We start from the raw sequence: 19,343 nt of genomic DNA on the forward strand, positions 1-19,343 counted from the left end.
AAGGATTTTGAAGGAAGAGAAAGTGGAAATTGTAGGTGCGTAGGCCACAATCTTTCAGTCTTCCCTAGACTCGGATATGATGCCAGAAGAATGAAAAATTGCAAACATTACAGCTTTATGTGAAAAGTTACAAGGATGAGCCTAGCAAATGTCAGCAGTCAGTTGAATTTAACTGATAGGTTGCTTCTGGAGAGTTATTCAGTACATAATTAGCAGTTGCATGGAAAAAGGTGAGTTAATTATGATAAGTCAGCATGGATTTCTAAAGGGGGAAATTATATTTAGCTAACTTGGAGATTTTTCTGAACAGATAAGAAGGCTCACTGGCAATGTGGTGTACATGAACTTTCAGAAGTGTATGATACCGTACCACACAATAGACTTGAGAGAAAAGTTCCAAGTCATGGAATAACAGTGTTGGTACCAACACGATACAAACTTAGCTGAGAGCAGCTAAAGCTCTGGTCAATGGATATTTTCAGACTAGAGAAAGATTTGCAGTGGAGTTCCTCAAAAGGTCAGGATTTGGGATCCTTGTTTTACCTAATAGTCTAGATCTTGCCTGGAGGTGACAGAATTTGGAAGCATTGTAAACTGAGAGGAAGATGGTGGACAACTCAAAGGGCATAAAGAAGTTGGTGCAGCGGGCAGATAAATGGCAAATGAGGTTCAATATTGAGAAGTGTGAAGTGTATTTTGGAAGAACATTGAAAGACATTAAAAAATAGGGGACATGACTCTAAAGGGAGGTACAGGAGCGGAGGGACCTGAGTGCACATACACTCAGATCACTGGAGGTGGCCATTCAGCCCCAGAATGTATTTCATTAACGAGACCACTGGTGATCTGTGGCCTAATTCCACATACCTAACTTTGGTCCATACCTCTTAACATATTTGCTTAACAAAAATTTATCTCAGGTTTAGAATTAACAACTAATCCAGCATCCACTGCCATTTATGGAAGAGTTCCAAACATCTACTACCCTTTATGTGTAGATGTGCTTCCAGTTATCTTTCCTGAGCCATTTGGCTGTAATTTTCAGACTATGTCTCTTAATTCTAGAATTTCTAACCAGTGGAAATAGTTTACCTTTAGCTCCCTAACTCTTCATGTTAATATCTTTAAGACTTCAATCAGATCATCTCCTGACCTTCTAAATTCTAAAGGAAAGAGACCCAGTTTGTATAATCTCTCTTCATAACATAACCCCAGGTATCATTCTTGCAAATCTACATTTAACTCCCCCCAAGGCCATTTAGCCTTTATGGTTCAGAAAATAACAAAAGTTTTCAGATTTTCTGACTGTGAACATTTCAAACTTGTGAAAATTTTCCTCACCAGTTCACAGCACTTGATTTGTGAATGTTTTAGATCATCACAATCCATTATATACCAAATCTCACATTACTGTTTCCTGATATTTTATTGAAAAATGCAAATATAAAATAAAGTGACAGGAAAACAATTGCTATGTGGTTCTGAAAAATTGCTTCCCTATTGTAGAGTCGCACAAGTCTAGAAGATACTGTGTAAATGGAGCTTTGAAACATTAGGTTAAGCAGACACTAGAGTAGACATGAACTGTATCTAGCAACTGATGGGCACATCTGTTATTTGCAAATTCTAAGTGCAGGGTGAAGGTTTCTCCAAAGTGAATAACTATTCAGAATAAATTCTACTCGAATGCACATGCGAGGTCGATTGCTGAGCAAACTAGTCATTGTGACCTGCTGAGATCCACAAATCAGTACAAGGCATTGGCAGGGCTGCTCAAATTACCAGATATATATTACTTTGATATACTTGACAAAGAAAAACTATTTAAAATCGAGTTAATAAACACTCTCCAGGATGTCTATCAATTGCTTTAATTAAAATGCTAAAATGTTTATGTTACAATGCTGTACAGTTAATTTAATATTAACAAATATTCTCCACAAAAAAGGACAAAACTTCTACTTACTGACTGTTCTGCCATTTCCTAATTGTGTGTATTTTGTCCTGGGCCCACATGCAGCTCTGGTACAGATTATTATGAACAAACAATGCACAGAATAGGGAGAATGCAAAAATGAAATGTATCTGGAGTTAAAAGCTCAAGAGAATAAAATACTATCAAATGTCAACATTTACTATTTTAATGAGCTGCCTTCAAACTTCATAGGCTTTACCTAACACAGTAATAATTTGAAAATGCTGCTTTCACAGCAACACAAGGTTTGCAACAGCCTTAAAAGATGAAAAGAATAAATGAGGTGAAGAGGCCAACAGACAGATGTTGTCCACCGATGTTAACCATTTCAAAGACCAAATTAGAGGTCTCCTTGGTGACAGTGAGTAGCAGCACTGTGTGATGTGGTACTCAACCAGACAGATCTGAAAAGTCCTAGCTTTTGCTGGTTGAATTCAACAATTTACTCTGGCTAACAGTGGGGCTTTGTTCCATTCACAAATGAATAATCTGCCAACAAATTAGGTTCAATAAAAGGAATGACTGTTCAGACCAAAAGTCAAAAGTAAGATAATATCCCAAAGAAAATCAAGTACAGTCTCTATTTGTAACTCAGATGTACAGCACAGAAACAGACTCCTTGGTCCAACTTATCTTTCCCACCAGATAACTGAGATATACAAAGTCACATCTTTGATTCCTAGCCTACACTTTTGGAACTTAAACACCCAGGTGAGAAGAGGACAGAGAAAAGCAAACCAAAGAAAATAAATATGCTCAAGGATTCTTATTTTTGATTACACTCTATTAAAGAGTATGCACATATGTGATGTAATGACTGTACAAAGAAGAAGGACAAGTAATAATCAGCTGTTTCTCAGCTTATCCCAACGTGACTAAGGAATCCTTCAATTACTGGAAAAAAACCCAAAAATAACAAATTTCCTGATAAAAAGGAATGTACTTTTTGATTTAACTGCTACAGAAATGCCAATGGTGTTGAAAAGTTATTTGCATTTCTGTATGCCATTCAATTCACCAAGATAATCCAATGTTAGTACCCTAGGAAAGCATGCAACTGTCAAAGTAACATTGTATACCACAAGCCTGGAAGGGAGAGATCCAAACACATTTTGTTTTAAAAAAAACATATTCAATTAATTTTTAAAAAATTTATTTTAAAGCACCAAGTTAAAAATACTTTGTTGTTTTTGTTCTCTCCAAATGATACCTGCCTCACTACAAAGTCCTCATTCATTCCATTGTCAACACAAGGCTGAACTATTCCAACCTCATGTGGATTAATATCCCATCTTCTACCCTCTATGAAGGCAAGTTCATCCAAAACTCTGCTGCTCGTACTCTCACGTATCCATCACTGATGCACTTTGGCTCACAGTCTTGCAATGTCACCACATTAAAATTCTCAATCATGTTTCAAATCCTTAATTAGCTCCTCACTATTTCCTATCTCGTACTTCCTTAAACACTTCATCTCCGTTATCTCTATGCTCTTCAAACTTCACAATTTAGCACACACTGTGTTTCACTGTCTAGGCTTCAAGTTCAGTACATTCTTCTTTAATCATCTTTGCCTGCACCTCCATGAGAAAGCATCCTCTAATGTTGTTCTTTTTTAATAGATTGATTCTTTTTTAATAGATTGAGCTGTCGTACAACTGTTGGAGGTGCTAACCCTGGAAGAGAAAAGCGACGCTCATACTTCATTCAAGATCCTCAAGATCAACTAGGATACCTTGGGCAGACCCACTTCTTCAAACTGCAAGCTCTAGATAATGATACAATCTTGTGTATTATTCAAAGGCTGCAACTTTTTAAAAAAAGCATGCTGTGGAGTTAGAGGCAGGAATGCAGTTCTATTATCACTGAATGAACACTACCTAAATAAAAGGTGGGTTATTCTAAAAGTCATTTGAAGGCACATGAAATTGGGGTTTCCCTTCATATTTCTGACAGTCCAAATTGAAGGGACTGTTCGTTCATAAGGATGTGATAATGTGAAGATTACATGGTTTCCACTTAAATGCCTAATCCCTGCTTCAATTCAACATTAAGTACGTAGTGAGCCGTTTTTCTTCGGATATGACACGCACAAAATTTTCATTAATAAACCATGGGAAAAGCAAAAAAGAAATTCTCTTTCCACCCATATTAGATTGGCAGTTCAACTCATAGTTGTGTATTCAACTCAACAGCTGTGAACAATACACTTATCCAAATGATTACTATACTCCACATGATGTACTTCCCAGAGTAAAACTAATTAGCTTGTGTCCACATAAATGATGCTAAGTCTAATATTCTGTACAGTAAACAGATTTCCAAAGGAAACTTTTTAAACCTGAATCCTTATAGCTGCACTAAACGCCAATTAAAAATACTGTGCACTTTGGGACTGTCCCAGACCACATCTGCTCAAGGAGCACTCAAAACAAGTGGCTCTTCTTCAGATTTCATTTCCTGACCTCTCACTCCTCACATATCTAATATAGTTTAACTCTCCTGTTGCTAACTGGTCCTTGTTCGTTGCATAAGAAGCCAAACCAACAGCTCTGCAATTTGGATTTTATATCTTTGAACTACAAACCAGTTTTCCTTTGAGTATAGCGTGGAAACAAAAACAGTTTTCCCCCCAGAATGGAATAATTAGCAGTGACAAGAATCTCTGATTGATCATTGGTGTTCTTCACATGCTAACCTGCAAATGCGTTGTTTCATTTTGTTTTTACAGTAAAAAAGTTATATTCAGTAAATTTTAAAATGTTGAGAGAGATACTAAAAACAGAAATTTGTAATCGTAATTTGAATTAAAAATCTGAAAAGCTTTGCCTCTCTTGTCGATCATAAAGGTGCTCCTTTCCTCTGAAGAAACTGAAGAGTGCTCAGGTATGACTGTTTAGGTGCCTTCAGCTCTAATACCTCAATGGAATGTGCAGTCAGTGAGAATCAGAACTATTGGTGTGTATAGTCATACCTAAGGTAAGCAATGTAAAGGACAGATATTCCACAACACTGGTCCTGTTCAATGTTCATGAAGTGGATTGATTGTAATGGCTTTGGTCTAAACGAGTTCAGGAATGAGATACCAATCTTTCCTGCAGTCTATCAACTATATAACAGTAAACCAACAGGCTACCTTGGAGATCCAATCTAATAGGAGAATGATTTGGAGAATGGTGCACATGTGCCACTGTCCTGCACTGTGTGTTGAAGTGGAAATTAAAATACAGATTTTATACACGCACAAGTACCATCTATCCTCACCATGAGCTGGTGTTGTAAATGTGTGAACATTGAATAAAAACAAACTTTACCAAGGAGGTGCACTTGATATGCAGAGAGCATGAGTTGGGCCAAAGAACATATCATAATGGTTAATGCAGCAGCCAGCAGGCAGGACTACCTGGAAATCTGGTGCTGCTATTCTACTCAACAGCTTTGCTTGTACCAAACTTTTTTAATTTAAGCCAAGTAGGAAGTCAAAGTAAATTTCAAGAATATAGAAATACTAAAAACAAATCTTGGTTTGATATTTAAGAACCTAACCAGTTTGTAAGACCAGTATCATCCAATTAAGTTATTACTGAATATTTTTAGGATCATCCAAGAACACACAATTTTAGATTGGCTTCCAAATAGTTTACATTTAATGAGGGGATACAATTTGATGTCTGGCAGTTCCTGAACCACTCTAGAGGAAATAAATGGAAAAAGAGCAGTAAAACGTTGGTCCAGTCATGTATGTCCCTTAACAACCAATCATTCAGCAATACTGGAGGTAGTGGAACAAATTAATTCTCGAACAAATATGTCTTGACAATATTAAAAAAAAATTTTTAAACTGAATTCAAACACAAATAATCGCCACACAATTACGCAAATTCATATCTAACACAAGTGAACATAACCAATCCGATTATTTTGGCATTACGAAGCAGAGAACAAAGTCTGACCACATTCATGGGAGGGGTTAATTCATTCCACCGACGCTTTCCATTCAAGCCAATGTCATTGTCTTTTAGACACAAGAGAAACAAACTGCCATATGTCACAGACGGAAAAACCACAGGCAACTAAGAACTCTATCCAGAAGCCAGCAGGTGCTCACCCTTCCCCCGACTATCCAGCAAACAGCAGGCTAAAGCTAGCCAACAGAAAAACACTACAAACAAACTCAGCATAACTATAAAAAGCCAAATTCCAGTAACATTTCAGTACCCCAGGCCTGTACACAATACAACGTTCAAAATTCAGACATTACAGTTTAAAAATGAAAAAGTACTGATTTTAGTCATGCCACTGCTTTACACAACTACATGCATGTATAAAAATGTAAATAAATTTACTTTTAAAAACTTGAAAGCATGCTAACAGTTTCTATTAATGTTAATGGAACAGACTGGTTGGGGTTGTGACAATGCATGATGAAAAGGTCATTCTATATATGGATATGCAATTGTTTCTCAGCAAAACCCTCATCCTGTCAGCTGATACCATAATATTCATAGTTTCAAGCAAATTTTATATAAGTAAACACTTATTTCTTAATCAGTGCCATACAGCAACTCACAAAACAGTAAATACAGAATAGAAACTCAAAAGTAGTATAAATCAAAACCATATTTGGAAAACTTTAAACAAACTAAAGGTAGACAGCTCCTCTCAAGGACTCAAGTACAAAAGGTCTGGAATGATTTCAAGGCCCTAAAGGAGCCTTCCACATCCAAAGTTTTACTTGCACATCCACCCATATCATTTATTGTATCCGTTGCTCCCGACGCGGTCTCCTCTACATTGGGGAGACTGGGCGCCTCCGAGCAGAGCACTTTAGGGAACATCTCCGGGACACCCGCACCAATCAACCAAACCGCCCCATGGCCCAACATTTCAACTCCCCCTCCCACTCTGCCGAGGACATGGAGGTCCTGGGCCTCCTTCACCGCCACTCCCTCACCACCAGACGCCTGGAGGAAGATGGCCTCATCTTCCGCCTCGGAACACTTCAACCCCAGGGCATCAATGTAGACTTCAACAGTTTCCTCATTTCCCCTTCCCCCACCTCACCCTAGTTCTAAACTTCGAGCTCAGTAACTGCCCCCTTGACTTGCCCGGACTTGTCCTACCTGCCTATCTTCTTTTCCACCTATCCACTCCACCCTCTCCTCCTTGACCTATCACCTTCATCCCCTCCCCCACTCACCCATTGTACTCTATGCTACTTTCTCCCCACCCCCACCCTCCTCTAGCTTATCTCTCCACGCTTCAGGCTCACTGCCTTTATTCCTGATGAAGGGCTTTTGCCCGAAACGTCGATTTCGAAGCTACTTGGATGCTGCCTGAACTGCTGTGCTCTTCCAGCACCACTAATCCAGAATCTGGAATGATTTTACTCTGTTAAAGCTGCAAGCTCTTGTTGTTAATGTTGTTGACAAAGGGAGGTGGAGATGGAAAGAAAACAACAAATTCAGGCAGAATTCCATCTCACCATGGCACAAATCAGGGTGGTCTCCTGGACTAAGTTCTAATGCATCATTTTCACCTCTCTCAGGTGATTATATAGGTTCTGTGTTGAGTATTGTTCCTCATAAGTATAATAATTGTGAAGATGCTGCACAGACATCTTACTGGCTATAGATGTATAGCTTGGTGAAATAAACAGATGACACACAAAATGAACTTCCAAAGGATCATCAGTAGGAGTGCATATATTGTGATGTATAATGCATCACAGTTGCAATAGAAAGGGTTAATGCCTTTTCCTGCTCATGATTGTTGATACATTCATAAAGTTTGTCCTGGTGAGGGAACAAAACAGTTTTGTATATTCATGGACAGTCATGACATTCAACTATAAGTGATCCAACTTTTAAACAAGATTGTTTTATTGCACAATGAGGAAGTCTCACATGATCACATAGACTTACTTTTGAATGTTTACTCAAAGGCAAAGTATGACTGATAACCATATCTCAGGTAGATTTCTGTCAATTTCGGTCAATCGTACTGGTTGAAAACTAGGGAAGAGTTCTGTGACCAAGCCAAAATTTAAACCATCATACATAAATTGCTGGAGAAACTCAGCATCAGTGGAGGGAAAACTGAGTTAACAAAGGGTCACAGAACTAGCAACTTTAACTCTGGTTTCTATCCCCAGGTGCTGCCAAACTGGAGTTTTTCTAGCAATTTCTGTCTTTGTGTGTTTCAGATCTCCTGTTGTTTTATTTTAGTCCTACATTTAATTTCTGACCACTCTCCCTTCAAACATCCTATTACTAATCTCATTGGTTTGTGAAAGCTTGTGTTGTGCAAATTGACTTACATATTTCCCTACTTTATAGCAGTGATTACAATTCAAATACATATCATTGCTGGGGGTGCATTTTGGAGTTCTGGTCATGAAAGGGACTATGAGAAGCAAGCTACAGGTTTTATTTTCCTTATTTATTTGTACCTGCTGTTCACCCACTGGATAAAGGTGGACAGTTTCTCATGATAAACATGGTAGTTAGAAAATGGAAGGGACAGTGGAACTTTCTATCTACACCCCTAGAGTTGATGTAGAACTTGGAAATTGAAAATTGTATAACTCCGTATCCAGGTTTATACACTACTGTGTGCATTGTTCAGAAAATTGTCAACTTTTGGAAATACATTTCACAAAGAGTTAGTAATTGATATCGAAAAAGGAAGGAAGAAATTGGAAGACAGTGAAGCTAACCCATTTCCTGGTCAGCTGGAGATGGAGTTGGTATTTCTTTAACTTTTTAGGAAATTGATTTTCATGTCTTCCTTTCCAGCAGAATTAACTTTGGTACATACAGTGTCCATGCAATAGAAGTGGAGTAAAATTAAAGTTCATACAGATCTAACCTGCACAGGGTTGTCCTTTCCTATCTGACATCTGGTGCTTACTTTAGTTGCAATTGTGGCCTGCCTAATAAAAAGTCCTGTGCTCCTTTCTTCACATCTTACAATCTTGAACTTTTAACTTAATTGCTTGTAGGAATCTCCTATTTTAATTTCAATGAGCAATGTAACGGAGAAAAAGAATCTACAATGGTGGTTTCCCATTGCCTTCCCCATGTGTACTTAGAAGGAAACATGTCCTCTTCCCAGAGGATACTCAACCTAAGAGCAGATGTTGTTCCTGGAGGTGCTAGTAATTCTAGTAAGTAATTAAGAAGCCAAATGGATTGCAGATCTTAATTACAAGGGGGATGAAATATAAACTTAGGGAAGTCTTACGTTAACATTATAAGGCATTGATGCTGCTTTTCCTTGAGTAAGTACCATGTTTTAATCCCCATATTTAAAGGAGGAACATAAGAGGAAGAAGAATTTTATAAAAAGATCACTGACTCCTGGATGAATGGTTGGCCTATGAAGAAAGATTGAGCAGATTGGGTCTATACTCAGAATTTTGAAGAATAAGCTAGTTGGTCTGATTAAAGACAAGATTCAGAGAGGATTTCAAGATTCACACAGAACTTTATTAAATATGAACATGCCTGTTCAAATAAAACTGCACTCTGGCAGCATACATAGATACTATAACAGGAGACAACATGGAGAGTCTTCTCAGGGGTCCTGCTGGCTATGAAATGACAAGTTACAGGGATAGATTTTTGACCCACATAAAGCAGGAGGATTGAAGTATACATCAATACTGAGTCAATTTGTTTCCAGCAAGGAAGATCATTTTAGGAGTTAACAAGACAACAAGAATAAGGACAAAAAAAAATAGCCAGACAGTAGTACAGCATGTCACGCCAGGCATGATGCAGCTATCGACTCTACTTTCATTTCCCAGCACTTGGTCCATAGCCATGTGTGCTATTGTACTTCAGGCGTTCATCGAAATACACGGGGTCCCGGATTTACAAATATTCAAATTTACAAGTACTCATTTTTATGACTACGATTCCATACAGGGATGTAATTTTAAAGAGCCAACATATAAACGTTTCCTATACTTATGAATGGCTATTTGATATCACTCTACATTGCGTATAAATTGACTTGCAAACAAACTCCAGAATGGAACCCTTTCGCAGGGACTGCATGTACTTCTTAAATGTTGTAATGGTTCCAGCTCTCTCACCCATCCCACTTGAGAATTCCTAATAACCACCATCCTCTGAAAACATCATCCTTCAATCACCCCCCAGTAATTGACCCCACGAAAGGAAAAAGCTTATTCCCAATGATTCTATCTATGCCCTTCACAATTTTGAAGACTTCAATCAGTCCTCCCTCAGCCTTGTCTGCTCTCAGAACAACCCACCCTATGTAGTCTCTACTCAGTGAAATGTTCTAGCATGGGCAACACTCTGGTCAATTTCCTCTGCATTCTCTCCAGAGCAAATCACACACTGAAGTATGGTGACCAAAAATGCAGAGTGCTCTAGCAGTGGCCTAACTAACGTCCCATACAGCTCGATTGTAACACCCTTGCCCTTGCAGACTATGGCAAATATCCCATTTGCCTTCTTAACCACCATATCCAATTATCATGTTACCTTCAAGGATCTATGCATATGTATACCAATGTCCCACAAATTTTCAGTTCTATCCAGGGACATTCATAATGTACTCCCTTACCCTGTCAGCCCTCCCAAAATGCATCACTTCGTAATTTTCAGGATTAAACTACATCTGCCATTGTTCTGGGCAGCTAACCAGTCTGTTTTTGTCTTCCTATGGTCTAAAGCACTCCACCACACCACTTACCAGAGTGCTAAAATTGATGTCTATGAACTTACTGATCAAACCTCCCTATATTTGTCTAATCAATATGTACGCTTTAACAGTCACCAGGCACAAGCTTTCAGTCACAAAAACAAACTTCGATTAGCAGTCTCTGCCTCCTACACAAAGATAATTTTGGATCCAATTTGCTGTGGATCCAAATGGCTCTTAATTTTTGAACAGACTTCCACGTGACACCTTGTCAAAAGCCATAGTGAAGCCCATCAACGCACTCCCCTCATCAACACACCTTGTCACCTCCTCAAATAATTAAATTTTTCAGACACTACCTCCCTCTAACAAAGCCATGCTGAGTCAATTTGTTTCCAGCAAGGAAGATCATTTTAGGAGTTAACAAGACAACAAGAATAAGCATCAAAAAAACGTCAGACAGTAGTACAATTAATCAATCAATCTCAGGAGATAAAATTCTGTCCCTCAGAATTTCTCCACACCACCCCCCAAATATTTCCTTACTACTGATGTCACACTGACCACCTGGTGCTTCTTGGTTTATCTACCGTCCTTCTATAATAATGGTATTATATTAGCTGGATTCCAATCCTCTGGCACCTCTCCAATGTCCAGAGAGGATTTGAACATCTATGTTAAGGCCCCTGCAATCTCCTCCCTTGCATCTGATAGCAGCTAGGATACATCTCATCTGGGCTTGGGAATTTATTCAAGTTTAAGTCCATTTAAATTATTCCACTCCTTCCTTCCACTCTATGTTAATTTGTTCAAGGTTACCAAAGTTGCCCCATCATGATTTTCAAACTTGCATTATTCTTCGAATTAGTGAATACAGATGCGAAGTAATCATTTAAAATCTCAACTGTCTTCTAGTTCCTCACACAGATTGTCACCTTTGTTCCTAATGGGCCTAATTTGTTACTTGGTTATCATCTTAACTCTAATATGTTTATAAAATTGCTTTGGATTAACCTTTATTTTACCCATCAAGCAGCTTTTTGTGCCCACTTTTTACTTTCCTAGTAGCTTGTTAAGTAACCTTCTACACTTTCAAAACTTCTCTAGCGCCCACGGTTTTCAGCCCTCAATATCTATCAGAAGCATTTCTTTCTTTCTTTCTTTCTTTCTCTAATCGTGTACATCTCTCTATATCCAGTGTTCCCTGGATTTGTTTGCTCCCCATTTCACTTTTACAGGAACATGTTGCCCATTCACTCTCACTGTCTCATTGAAAATGATTCCCATTGCTCTGATGCAGATTTTCCTGAAACAAGCTACTCCCAATCCATTTTTACCAGATCCTGCCTTATCATCTCAAAATCAGCCTTTCTTTTCAATCCAACTTTGCAAAATTTAAGATGGTTATGGAAAAGGACAAAATTTTGATCACTATCACCAAATTACTTCCCTCCTGACTGGTCCAGGTTTGTTCCCCAAAATTAAGTCCAGTGTCACATTTTAAGAATTCTCTCACTTCTAAGCTTTTCACACTTTGTCTATCCCCCAGTTGATATCGGGGAAGTTGAAATCCTCTATTAGTGGAGTGAATGAAGTAGAAAATGTGAACATGTTTAAAGTATGATGTGAAACAGTGTAAGCAAATTTAAGTTTTTTTTAGATTTAATACAATCTTAATTCATAGCTATAAAGATTCCACAGACAACAAATCATGTTCTCAGATTCATATTTTCAGCAGTACGAGCCATCTACAAAATGCACTGCAGCAACTCTAAACATTCACTGAATAACCTTCTAAAACCGTAACCTCTACCACCTAGAAGATCCACATGGTAGCTGACACATAGGGTGATGTTTGACTTGGATGGTGTTTCTAACTTGGAAATACATGACTCCTCCTTCTTGGTCATTACTTAAAATTTCAGGACTTCTTACCTATTAGCACCATGGGTGTACCATTATACCCATAGAAACATATGCTGCAGCGAAAGTATAGACTTCAGTAACTCAAAGCAGTAGCCCAGCACCTTCAAGGAAATTAGGCATGATTAGCAAATACTCTAATTGCTACTGACACCAAATCTCACAAATGGTTTTCATTTTAAAAAGAAGTGATGATAAGATCAGGCCTGTCAGTAATGTCCCCACAGTGTAATTGTCTTGCCAACATTCATTGCCAAGGTTCACAAATGATGACACTGGTGAAGTGAGGTAAAAGAATGGTTGGTAACGATCAATTTTTTTTTTAGCTTTCAACAGACATTAAATAATTGGAAGAAAAATGTAAGGAATTGAATGAGGCAAGAGATTGATACACAATATAAAAATACTATCTCAATTGAGACATTACTGGGCCTTCAAGAGAAATTTGTTCCATGCTGTTTCTCTTGCAGACAGGTGTTGCCATAGTGGTGCAGGAATGTCTGCTTCAGAAGCAGTGGGTTCGTGCTCCCAGACCGTTGTTTTCAAAATTAGACAAAATTGCTAATGGGTGGAGTCAGGCTCATACAGACCCAGGGTTTTAGTTTTGCTTTCAATTGGGATTTCAAGTTGTCTGTTAAAGCTGATATATACAGCTCTTTAACAGCTGCTAGGCGGTTTCTTTTGGTGTTCTTTTCTGTTGGACGAGAAGGGAGATAGCAGGTGAGGAAAATCTGTTTTGCTGAATTTGCCTTTGTCATGGGTGTATTAATAGGATATCGCTATATTGGAACAATTGATGATTAGTAGTTAAATAATATTTTATTAAGTATTTCAATACAGTTGAAGTTATGCCAATTCTTATTTTGGTTGGATGTTAACTGTGTTGTAAGAACAAAGCATGTTTTCCTTAAAGCCTCATACTGGACCAATCAAATCACACTTAGAACACAGTGCCTTACACTTGCCTATAAAGATAAAAAGTTAGCCTAGACCCTATCTCCTAGATATATTTTGAGGGGGCTTGATCTGGTCCATTACACAATTTCTATATTGAACATAAATCAAATCAGTTAAAGTATTTCATCCCCGGTGAGGTACTGATAAATCCTATAATACAGGATGTTTCACTTCACTGCAAAAATCAAAATTAAACTATCAGCGTGGTATTAGTCAACATACCAAATACCAGGTAAAGTACTAAAAGAATCGCATGCAAACACAATCGCAGTAATATAAACCAACACCTCCCGAAAATGATCTGTTCATCAGAGGATATTTCAGAAATAAACTTTCTTGTTGTAACTACAGGCTATCAAATAGATCTCAAGTTGCTGTTATGCTATAGTACATCGTATACTAATAAGCACATTAAATTGAAAAATGACTTCTAGCTCAGCAACAGACTTAAAATGATTACATTAAAACAATTAAGCTTCCATCTAAAGGAGGAAATGCAACTTATAACTTCACTTCTGAATCAGCAAAACACATTTGCATAAATTTTGAAACAAAAGTTTTCCTTTGTTCACGTATGGTTCAATAGACTCCATTCTGCAAGTGTAAAGTGAACGGTGCAAAGCTGTCATGATCACAAATACAGGCTTTGACAGTAAGCATTGCTAACCTATTCAAAGAAACTATCACCTTGCTGAGCCTATCCTGTCCTCATCCAATGCCTCAAGCAAGAGTGGCTGGATAGCAATTAGAAATGACAGCTCTAAATTTTGCTTTTCTTCATCCAAAGATACAGAAATCAATGGTACTGTCCATTGTTGCTCTTGCTGAGACAGGCTACCACCACAAATTGAGACATTTCGGTTTTGCATAGCTCAGCTTCTCACTGGACAGTTTATATAAGATTATTTGATAGTTATTTGCACATGGTAGAAGTTAGTAAATATTCATCACGAGTAGGCATCCTGTCCTACTTACTGCAGGCAATGCCAAGCCTCAAGCAAAATGTAATTTTTTCTGACTATGCTTAGCTTTAGACTACAGAAAGACAGACAATGCAGTTTACAATGACAGAAACAAAGCACGCTTAAGTACCTGTAATTAGATGGGAGACACAAGATTTTGTAGAAAACAAAATATGCAAGCCTGTTATTTTATACCCCAGTGCACACAGTACGGTGCCATCCTATTCTTTATACAAAACCATCCTGTTTCTCCGTCTGCCCGATTCATCAGGCTACACAGGAAGTTTAACCACCTCCTTTGTTACAGTGCAGAAAGTTTAACCCTTTCACTGCTATCTTTTCATAATGAAACTTAGTTTTGTTGTAAACATTTTAATATTTATTTTATTATTACCTAAACAAAATAACCACATCCAGCTCCTCCTTTTCATATTCTTGTGCTGTTTTCCTTCAAATGACAATGACCTCTCGTATTAGATTGATAAGCAATGCAGGTTTAATTTTGAGAATCTCAAACAGATATTTTTGACAGAAATTTATAGTTACAGAGCAATTTATATCCACACCCTTAATTTAGCATGCTGATAAAAATAGACAGGCTCCTCATGGTTGTTGGTCATATGGTTATCACCCTGATGATCGCTGGCAAACTGAGCTCATAAAGCAAAAGAAAATCTCTGTGCTTTCCTGTCCATGATAGAATTATATACACTGAGCAAAAACACATACGTTAGGTAACTGCAAGGCTCCTCACACAAAATAGTAATAGTACGATTTCTGAGTTTAGAGTGTCTAAGAGTCTGCAACATTTGGATAGCATGACAAACTTCCGGATCTTGTGATGGTATAGCGTTCCAGAGACTTGGGCTTCTCAAGTTGAGACTAGCCAAGTGTATGTGCACTGGCTTGATGCATGTTGTATTTGCCATAATGACCTTTTGTACCTTTCATTACTCCAACTGTATATAGACCACACGAAGTTTTGTTAGATATTGTAGAATTCCCCAAGTTGGCTTCTGTTTCTCCATTAGGTGTTCTACTTTGAAAAATAAGGACTCACTGTAGACTTTGGAAACCTCTCCAAGTAACAAGGGTCCTTGGGTAGGATAGGTACTCTGCATCCTACTTTCTATCCTATGTGTGGATTAGGCAGTTCTGTAACCACATGTCAATCATGTACCATCTTCATATTCCCTTGTTTTCAAGGAGTTTGTCTTGTATTCCTCAGAACTTGACAAATCATGACTTGGCAGGGTAGTCCTAATTTGTCTTCCAAAGGTGATTGCTGCTGGGTGACGGTAAACTCACATTAAATGCTGTAGATCTTAGGTGCTGCATAGCAATACAAAGATCCTGTTTGGTTGCTCTGCACTCCAGGTTAAATGCACTGATCAAATGAACCTTGGCGAGGCTGACACATGGTTTAATGATCCATTTGACATAAACTTTTAAAATATTGCCGGTGTTGTGGCTCCTTGGCAGACATGATCACTTCAGGTGTTTTGAACAAACACTCACCGAGTCTGCCACGGATGGATTTGAAACATCCTTTAATAGTCCGATGATTAGAAATCTGCAAAAGCAGTCAGTGACAGGATAGAATCATTGCCATGTATGATGAATAAATCTGTTATGATCTTGGACTAAAGAATTGCTAGAATCGTTTCTGTGTGTTGCTGTGGTTAGCATACCTTGCACCACCTATCCTGTCAACATATCATTCTTGATCCTTGAACAATGTAGAGTACCCTGTGCCAGGCCTTCTTGTTCACTCTATGGCCATGGTCACAACTACATGAGACATGTACGTCTCAGCAAACAGCTGCATGTACAAGCAAAATTCCCATTAAATTCATGCCTCGAGATACCTACTATATCTCTGCATTGTCAAAAGGTGGCCGAGTATGTCTGGCCATCCTTCTGTTGGTTGTGGATCATTAGCTGCTTCTTTCTGAAGCTGGGTGTATTTACGATGATTAATTTTAAATTAGAATCAAAATTGGCACATCTCCCACCTTGTTTTCCATAAATTCTATTTGTAAATCTAATGGAATTTCAACATTTTTATTCGAAATTGGTTACCTGTTCAGAATGTTGAAGGTAACCATTTTAGGTTCAGACCTGTAGCAGACACCAAAGTCACACTCAAAGTTCAAGAGTATGACTTTGATGCCTGCTACAGATCCGAACCCAAAATGGTTACCTTCACAAGAAATTCTTGTGCAAACAAGGCATTTGTCAGTGGGTTTTACTAAATCATTTTCAATTGTTTTGCATTTGGTTTAAACGGTGAATTGCTTACCGAACAGGCGTAAATAGAATCCTGCAATACTGAACACTAAAACACATTTTTCATGCTCTACATTGGAATAATTAAATTGCACTTATGATAGACATTTTGATCCATTTTAAGAGTTTTGCATGGTGTATTCTCCTAGATGTTTCTGAGATGCATTCTGAGATACATACTTCTTCCAAGGTTACAGTATTGTAGGACACAAAGTCTCTGCTGATAATGCATGTTTGATGTGGAGGTGCCAGTGTTGGACTGGGGTGGACAAGATCAGAAGTCACATTAAATCACGCACCACAAAACAACTTATTTTGAACTCCTAGATTTAGATTAGATTAGATTAGATTACTTACAGTGTGGAAACAGGCCCTTCGGCCCAACAAGTCCATACCGCCCCGCCGAAGCGTAACCCACCCATACCCCTACATCTACATCTACCCCTTACCTAACACTACGGGCAATTTAGCATGGCCAATTCACCTGACCTGCACATCTTTGGACTGTGGGAGGAAACCGGAGCACCCGGAGGAAACCCACGCAGACACGGGGAGAACGTGCAAACTCCACACAGTCAGTCGCCTGAGGCGGGAATTGAACCCGGGTCTCCGGCGCTGTGAGGCAGCAGTGCGAACCACTCTGCCACCGTGCCGCCCATTAATATGTGGTTAATGTGGATAATAGACTGCTTGAACACCCCACAGCACAAATAGCAAGTGCAATCAAGATCGATCCACAGATTTCTCAGCATTTCATCCTAAATATTAATAGCATGGTTGGTCATCCATCCTCATTCGTCTTTACAAAAAATTGCAATTCTTCACTTTTCAGATCTGGCCTCAAAACACCCTTTCAAGAACTGCTCCATTGTGAACAGTTTCATGACTACTCCCACGATGGTCGATGATCCTCTTTTTGAGGTCTACGTTCCCAGAGAGTCCAAAAACTACACTCAAACACTCATTCACAGGTATGACATCAGCTGATACTGAGCATGTTCAAGCGAGTACTGCCCCAAGGTATTTCCTTAACTCCAATGCAGCTTAGTTGCATCAAACAAATACTACGTGTGCACTTTCCAAAGCCCACTCTTTCAGCTGCAGGTAATAATGCTTGTAGGTTCTTCTGAACACCAAAGGCTCATCCAGCTTATAGTCAATGAATCTCCTGTTCTTTCTACTCAAGACTTATGAATCCTGATTCCAACACTTAGCTATGTATTCATTCCTAGAAGAACTTGCCCAAAGTTCAAACAACAGAAACATCAAACTGTAATGTACTTTAGGTAGAAGATGAGGTGTTACAGAATCTGCTTCTGTCGATCTCCCTCCCAGATCCTTACTCGCTGTCTGCAACCTATGACCCATGAACTGTACTGAGGTGACCTGCTGAAAGCCCTGCAGTAAGCCACTCCTCTATTGCTGAACAGAATTGAATATTGCCACCTAACAACTCTTGGAACATTGATTAACATTTATAGAGCAGACTTGGATATCTTGTTTGGATGCAAATGAAGATTTCATCACACGCTGCTGTGTTGCTTTGCTTTTTCAAATGTTTTTTATGCTTCCCAAAGCTGTTCTCAGTTGCAGCTCAAACTTCCCTGTATTGCATGTGCTCTCTTTTTTATCGGAGGATCTTCCAATGTCGGCTTGCAGTCCAAACTGGAACTGATTCACCACTTGTCTGGCTAGCTCACAAATCAATGTCATTATCTAGTGTAAATGTAACTTCTGCACTGCTTCAAATGTTGGTCAAAGCTTGTTCCTGCGCATTCCAATTTGCATCGCTGCCTTCATTTTTTTAAAACGAAAACCCCCCACTGATCACCATGTCATATTCATGTGTTTTCCTTAACAGAATTATCACTCAAACCGGAATGGTATACAGTGTAGCTTCAATTTACTTGAGAATCTGAAACAGGTTTACTAACAGATAAACTGATAACTTGCAGGTGCACAGCAATTTGTATCCTTATCCTTAGTCTAGCATGGCGCTGCTTAGACTTTCTGCAATTGCAGTCCCACAAACACTCTCAACTCAATAAAGAAACTAATTAATTTAAAGAGGGATTATGACAGCTGTTGCCTAAATCACATATAGGATAAAAATCAGACCATTAATGTGGTCACATCCAACTCACAGCTTTAATGATCCAAGTACATAATACTTAATTCAACTAGCACTTACATTGTTTGCTATTCTTCTGTGTGGGTATTTTTGAGAGGATTTTCTTCCAGATTTTATCCAGTCCCATCATAAGACATGCGGTCTTTGTTGGACTTTACTGGCATGGTTACATCGTCATCTTTCCATAGCAGTGATGATTCCATACATAGTGAGAATGCGCGTTCCACAGCCAATCCTCCTGTTTTTACAAGGCGGCCTGGGACTATCAGCCATGAGAAGACGAAGACAGTGAGAACTCACAAAGGGGCAATATGACCGAGAATATTAACCACTTGCCCTACCTCAGGAGTTACATCTCCAGGGACAATGACATAGAGCTTGACTGCCACACAAAACCTGTAAAGCAGCAATCCTCTGGCAGCTTCAC

At 38.6% G+C, this 19,343-nt stretch overlaps 1 protein-coding gene across 7 annotated transcripts in view; it reads right to left on the bottom strand.

Moving 5' to 3' along the window:
* LOC140487122 (PR domain zinc finger protein 2-like) overlaps positions 1 to 19,343 on the bottom strand; it is a 171,117-nt gene that overhangs the window by 111,209 nt on the left and 40,565 nt on the right. The window contains exon 1 of one of the 7 annotated variants that reach the window (XM_072586650.1): positions 14,627 to 14,725. The exons of 5 other annotated variants lie outside the window; for them this stretch is intronic. The gene's annotated coding sequence lies outside the window, so the exon portion shown is untranslated. Of the gene's footprint in view, positions 1 to 1,966; positions 1,992 to 14,626; positions 14,726 to 19,343 lie in introns of those variants that run through there. One more of the 7 variants, XM_072586651.1, reaches the window with a different exon arrangement.

The sequence above is a fragment of the Chiloscyllium punctatum genome, chromosome 16 (genome assembly GCF_047496795.1).
Source record: "Chiloscyllium punctatum isolate Juve2018m chromosome 16, sChiPun1.3, whole genome shotgun sequence".
In the NCBI taxonomy this organism is placed as follows: Eukaryota; Metazoa; Chordata; class Chondrichthyes; order Orectolobiformes; family Hemiscylliidae; genus Chiloscyllium; species Chiloscyllium punctatum.